Below are 7,764 nucleotides of genomic sequence, written 5' to 3'. Positions count from 1 at the left end.
ACAGGGTGCTCTTCACAGCGCTCAACATAGCGGTTTTCAAGGTTCTCTACAGTACAATCTACATTGTGCTTTTCAGGGTGGTATACACTGTATTCTGAGGCATCTGCAGTGTGGTCTACATTGAGCTCTTTGGGGTGGTCTACAGGGAGATCTGCACTGCTCTTTGGGGCATCTACAGTGTGGTCTACATTGAGCTCTTTGGGGTGGTCTACAGGGAGATCTGCACTGCTCTTTGGGGCATCTACAGGGTGGTCTATACTGATATCTTGGGATTGTCTACTGGGTGGTCTATACTGTGCTCCTCAAGGCGGTCTGCATGGTGTACTACAGTGTTCTCTATGACACAGTGCAGTCTCACACTCTCACACACACACACACACACACACACACACACACACACACACACACACACACACATACACATATACACACTCTCACTCTCTCACATGCACACACACACACACACACCCACACACACACACACACACGCATATACACAAACACAAACACATGCACACAAAGACAGAGAAACAGAGAAACACACTTGCACACATAGGCACACTCTTACATCTACACACATGTATACTCCCACACGTATGTAAACACACATAAACACAAACGTGGATGCACCCACACTGGTCTATTTTGGGGGGATTTTCTGTGCAACCTAACATCATTACCTTACCCTTAATATAATTCATTTAGTCTCACTCCTAGCCCTAACATAACCTCAACCAGAATCCTAAAAGTAAAATGATCTTAATCTACTTTTAACCCTAACATTAACATATCCAGAATCCAGAATACTAAACCTAAATCTTTCAGCATCAAAAGTGTCACTTAGATTGTTTAATAAATATAAAATAATGGAGGAATTTTCATCACTGGGATCTGCCAAATTCTTCCCACACAGAGACGAAAACAGAGAACACACACACGCACACACACACACACACACACACACACACACACACACACACACACACACACACACTCACAGACACACACATACCCAATGCGTGCACGCACGCACACACACCCCCCACCGCACACACACCGCAGTGCGCAGTCTCACTGAAGGAACTAAGTGCTAATGAAGATGTTCCAAACATAACCACAACCCTCCAGCTCCAACACCTACCAATTAACACTCCTCAGTATGAAGTCTTCCATTACCAATAAACTGAGCAGACAGAACACCAGCATCCCTCCTCTGTAATGGAAAATAATAGAGGAGTTAAGAGGGTTTGATTGGCCTACTGCAAGGCATTCCACACACACAGTGCATCTAATACCTGGATCCATCTCCCACAATGCCTTTGAAGATAATTAAACAGGCTCCCAACTGGTGATTAGTCATTAGCAGCACAGTCCGAGGCTAGAGATTCACTTTGGCTAATTGTTTTTTGGAAGAAGATTAAAACTTTAGGAAACAGTTGGTAAGTAGTTCACAGAATGCAATCATTGAGTCATTGAGGTACCGACTTCTTACGAGTGACATAATAAGCCTTCATGATGATGTAATTGTTTAAAGTGGATATATATATATATATATATATATATATATATATATATATATATATATATATATATATATATATATATATATATATATATATATATATATATATATTAGGGGTGGGACGCGATCAAAAAAATTAATCGAATTAATCGGAAGCTTTGTAATTAATTAATCGAAATTAATCGCATTTTAATCGCATTTCAGTATTTAACATGAGAAATATTCATTTAAGTTTGAATGATGAATGAATCAATGAACATAATCATAAACTTCAACATCTTGTTTATTTTTCCACCAGTCTACTACGAAGACCAATATATGTGTAGTGTGCAGAAAACAGTTCAGAACATTGAAAATTCTGACCAAAAATGTTGTTTAATTTAGGGAGTTTTGCTCAGGATATTGGAAGAATTGAAGTAAATCAGAAGATGTTTTTAATACCATTTTAGATGGTAGACTTTCTTAAATTTCCCAGGCCTCTGCCACAGGCATCTCCATAGTGCCTAGAAGTGGTCTTCTGCATGCTCAAAGCAAATGACTGGATCTTCATCATCTATAGATTCATCATCTATAATATGAGCTGTCACACCAAGATCATTCTTGTTGCTAACAGAGGTCCAGTGATCCCCAGTCAGAGCCACATTTGTGGCAGTCTTCACAATAACCTGTTTTAATTCTTTCCTCATCATACAGCTGCTGGATTTTCTTCGACATTGTCTTTCTGGGGTGAGTTTCCCAAAACGTTCTTACGTACGAGGTTAAGAAGTACCTGGCGCTAAGAACGTTTTGGGAAACTCACCCCTGGACGGTAGTTCGTAACTTGCATCAGTTGACGCAATTCGCAGCGCTTCTTGTAAGTCTTTATCTTCGACCACAGGGAGCGGACAACACAAATAATGTGACGCGTCATGTATAAACGCGTGCGGAGTCGCGCGCCATTCGCAAAAGTTTAATCCAGTCTTAATGGTCCAATGAAGGTAATTTAAAAACCAGGACGTTTCCTCACAGGATGTGAATTACGGACGTTTGGTCACCCTATCGTACTAGGAATACATTTAGCAGCTAAGTTACCATTACTGACCTGCGCGTTAAGCTGGGCGTACACTGTGCGATTTTTGGCCAATTTTCAGCCGATTTTTCACTCGTTTCGGCTCAATCGCGTGTCGTGCATACCTATAGTTTACACAGGTAAAGGAGGAACGATTCACACCTCACGACCAACTCCCGATCAGAAATCGCAGCGTCGCAAGAACATCAAACATGTTTGAAATTCAAATCGCTCCTCGTGAGAGTATCGCACTGTTCAAGCAGCTCCACGAGCCGACTCTCCCTGCGATTTAGTCGTACAGTTTGAGCTGGAGCTGAGTACACGATTTAAAATATCGTACAGTGTACGCCCAGCTTTAGCCGCAACATGTTTTGCGTTGAGGTGGTAACGAAGGGTGGAAGTGCTCCTGTGATAAGCGAACTCCTTCCTACATAAAGTGTAAATAACACTATTTTTGTTTGTACTTCCATCTGGAAGTTTCTTATATTTAAATTTCCCATCCACCAACGTAGCCTCTTCAGTCATCTCCATCATGCTCATCTTATTGTGCGTCCATATAATCTGTATGCCCGGAACTCGCGCACTGAGAAACATTCCACGGTGCAAAAGTGTCTCGTCCGTTAAATGCGTTAAAATGCGTTAATTTTTTTAGTGCGTTAATTTTCCTGTAATTAATTAATCGAAATTAACGCGTTAAAGTCCCACCACTAATATATATATATATATATATATATATATATATTGTGGGCCTTGTAAAGTGGTGCAAAACAATTATTTAAAGTCAATGTCCATGTTACAGTGAATTGCATTGACATCTCCCGGGGACACATGGAGAATCACAGAGTGGATAAAAAATAACAGACATGGAGTTTAGAACATCTCCCGGTAAAACTGCCAACCAGGGTAAGCTAACAGACCTAGCTGCACGAGAAACCCCCCATCCCCCCCAACAACACACACACACACACACACACACACACACACACACACACACACTCATACACACACACACACACACACACACATACACACACACACACACACACACACACACACTCATATTAGACAGCCCCTCCTCCCACCCCCTGCTGCCACCCCCAGTTTGAGTTACCCCATAGCTTTAAACTTACATAATGAAATAATTAAAAAAATAAAAATAATAATAAAAAAAAATATATATATATATATATATATATTTATATATATATTCTCATTGTAACCCCTTGGTGGTTATAAATTTCTCTCAATACCTCCAGGCATGCCAGACAATGTATCTCCTAGAAGATGTTGTAAAACCTCTCTGTAATTAGATGAAAAATGTTAAAAGCCTCCTTATAATAATCTTTTCAGAAGGCTACAGACATCTCCAGTTTCCTATAGATACATATAGATACATATTGTACAGTATTGCTTGCGTCCTTCTCATCCCCGCCTGATCTGCAGAGATCGTACACGCGCGTCTCATGGAGACTTTCTCTGTATTTGACAGTGATTTGCGGCTGTGTACGGTTGTCGTTACTCGGGGTGGCTGTGGCGACAGATGTGTGGTGGTGATTCGCCTTCCTCGTTCCTCCGTCTCCGTGTCTCCGTCGTGCGGCCCGTCACGGCCCCTGTCAGACAGCTAGCCGTTATCGACAAGGACCTGCTGTCTGAACCCTGTCAGATAGTGACGGTCCGTCAGCTCCGCCACGCAACACCTCTCACAACAGTCAGATATAACAGGTCCGGATGTTACAGGCGGACCTCAGGTCACTCACAGCCCGATACAGTTTTGCTTCTCGGTTCCTTCCCAAGAATAGCGCACTTCATACTTCAGCCCGTGTTTACTTGTCACATTAAAAATGCCTTCTGCCTGTAATGGCGTGTTTCACTGCTCAGACCACCTTTCCTCGACACCTTTTTGGTGTTGAAGGCTGGACCGTGTGGGAAGGAGGCTGTGTCGTTAGATGTAGGCCTACTAATGGCCGCTCGACCTGTTCCTCTCTAACGGGGTTAAACAGGATGTTTTCTTCTCTCATAATGTGGCATTTTTTATGTAGGCATATTTCTCAGTCGCAGTGGCCTCCAAACGTGTTAACTTCTGTTTGTAAATTTAAAGATGAATTTCAGTGCCCAAATTAATTAGGCTATTGAAAATAAGTTCATTCCTTACTTCAGGACAGGGGTGTGTATCTGTGCTAAAATCAAACATAACCGCCAACGCATCGCCTAATCAGCTAGTTGACCAACTTATAGTCCTATTAGATGTGATTTAACAAATTAGCTCGCTAATTTTAAAGTACATGTTTAAACCTTCAGTGTAACTGCAGTCACAGCCCCGCTTTAATTGTTTGTTTTAGCTGAGAGAGGACTATTTGTGAGTTTGTTTACTTCAGTGCAGTTAATGTTTTTCTTCATGCTTAACCGTTTCCTTCTAAACAGGCAAATTCATGCATTATAGATCAATTTACGGTTTTTGCACTATTTCACAGCGGATGTTGAGCAGCGCTGCCTTTTTCAAAAGAAAATATACATATTAATACATAGTGACCTACTAAAAGCATAAGTGCAATTTAGAAACGTTACTTTTAATATCCAAACATAATTAGTGTAAGTTGTCTCGTGAGCACTAGAGCCAGGTCGGCGTGAGTCCCGCGCGCTTGGTTACGGGCATGTCACAACAATGTGGCAGGCAACTTTACTGATACAGTGATATCGTGTGTGTGTGTGTGTGTGTGTGTGTGTGTGTGTGTGTGTGTGTGTGTGTGTGTGTGTGTGTGTGTGTGTGTTTTACATGTATTACAAGCCGTACATCAAAGAGAACGGTGCCGGAACAGTCCATCTTTCTGCAAGACAAGCCAGTCCACTTTTCAAACGGAATCTCTGATCTAAATTGCCAACGACTCAGTAATTATGCACATTATCTGCCTGACTCAGAGGGTCTTTGGCAGGAGGCGGGTCATTACTGAGGGCCGTGCCAGGCCTGGGGCCCAGAAGCACGTGCATCTCACAACATTAAAGAGACGAGTATGAGTGAGAGATTTGAGCAGGGTTTACAGCCATCGCCGCAGTGGCCTGTGTTTGACAGAGATGAAACATCGTTAGTGTGAGACAGGAGGACAGTACAGCTGAAGGCCAAGACTGTGAGAACATCTCCACAGGAGCTGGGTCGGCCACCGGCGCTCCATAACCGCTTTTATCTCCACTCTGGTGCACACTAACCTAAAACCATTACTACATCTAACAGCCCACTTTCAGTGTGTTTGTGTAGCGAGCGCCAGCCACGCTGTTGACATTTGCTACTTCAAAATTTCTAGCAGAAATAGAGTGTGAAAAGAAGGAATATTTATACAGTTTCTGAAGTTTGAGCTACAGGCCTGGTGAGCAAATTGGCCGTAGTGCATGTGGTTTGAGTAACTGAACTTCAGTGTCCATGGTGCTTTAGCGCTCTCACGCATGGTTAGAAATGTGGTTCTGTGAAACACCGCTGAAATGAGCATGCACGTCACCTAACTTCATATATTAACATACTTATGCCAGAAATGTGATATTTATTTAGTCACATCATGTCATTAACACCCACTGACAAACTGTTTGTACCATACTAGCATGTCATCTGTATGTTTATTTGCAGTGTCTGTTTCTGAGTTTCATGGTAATTTCACTGGTTAAGGTTAGCGGATGCCTAACTAATGTAACTGTGGTTTAGTGCAGATCAGAGAGTTGCAGTCAACAGCTTGGGTGCTATCTTTCTGAGATACATCACCCTCTCATTCTCCCTCCCTCTCACACTCTTCCTCTCTCTCACTCTCTCTCTTTCTTTTTATCTCTCCCCCTCTCTATCTTTTGCTCTATGCTTTCTTTCTCCCTCACTCCCTCACTCTCTCTCTCTTTCTCAGTTCAGTTCTGTGATTCTTTATTAGCATGACAAATATTCACAGTTGTATTGCCAAAGTTGTGATAAGAAATAAGCATTAACATAAACAAAAAGTAGAACAGATAATGACAATACAACAGTAATAACAACAATACTATAGTAATAACAACAGCAATAAAACTAAGAGAGAAGAATGTAATCGCTCACATTTGACTATGATATGTGTGATTACAACCCGTTTCCTTTCCTGTACACAGCACTGCGATGCAGTCATGGTAACGCAGGACCTCAGAGGAAGCCTTGCTCAATACAACAGCGTCAGCGCTTTGCACAAACACGGCCACAGAAACAAGGAACCATGAGGTCATCAGCCCATCTCCTGGTTGTGTAAACCACGACGGAGCATACAGGGGGCTTAACCCCTCAACCCCAGCTGTACGTTTAACATGCCATGCTTCAAATGTGACCTCACTGCTGTAATGAGCACGTAGCAGTGGAACGTGATCACCTGGAACAGAAGCCATCACTAACATTCTGGAAACACACACACAATTCTACAATCATATGCCAGGATCTCAGTCCTGAAAGGGTTAATGAGATGACGAGAGCCAGATGTGGAGTGGAGAGGGCGGGGTTAATGACACAATCAGTGTGTGCACATCCTCCAGGCCTAAAGGCTCAGAGGGCTCAGGGCGAGCGGACCCCCTGCAGGGAAGGACCACAAAAGGCCAGGCCTTGTTTACCAGATATACGCCAACATAAACAGGAAGTCAGAGAGATGCAACAGACAGAGCCCTCCTGCCTGTGGGCTTTCACTGGTGACTGCTGGGCACTTTGTTGCTGTGCCCACAGGGTCCTGATGAGATCAGAGACCCAGATCTTCTGAAATCTGTTCACGTGGTGAAAGGTCAAGTGTGGACTTCAGTCTGCTCAGAGAACCTCATTCACACTAGCTATGGATCAGTTAAACCAGAGAAGCTGTACTCATGAACGCACATTTCTTTCTATACACACTACTGTCAGATATTGACAGAAAAGTGGTTTGATGAGTTCACAGTCTGTGGTTGTGAGTAACAGAGACTCAATTAACATCACTGAGAAATAAAGAAATCAGGTATTCTCATTTCTTAAACATATGGCTCCACCAGAGAAGTGACTCATCATTTGAACACATGGAATTGTTTACAAAAAGTAAAGAACACTTTATGACAAAACAGATTACATTATTCTTGCAGTCTACACTGACACATGCACACAAGATATCAGTTTTATATGTTTTTGTAAACATCAACATATGTCATATTTTCCATACAGAGATACTTTAGACCAGATGTGACC

This window comes from Brachyhypopomus gauderio, chromosome 4 (assembly GCF_052324685.1).
Source record: "Brachyhypopomus gauderio isolate BG-103 chromosome 4, BGAUD_0.2, whole genome shotgun sequence".
NCBI lineage: Eukaryota > Metazoa > Chordata > Actinopteri > Gymnotiformes > Hypopomidae > Brachyhypopomus > Brachyhypopomus gauderio.
The sequence above is the reverse complement of the archived record's forward strand: the minus strand, read 5'-3'. Positions refer to the sequence as shown.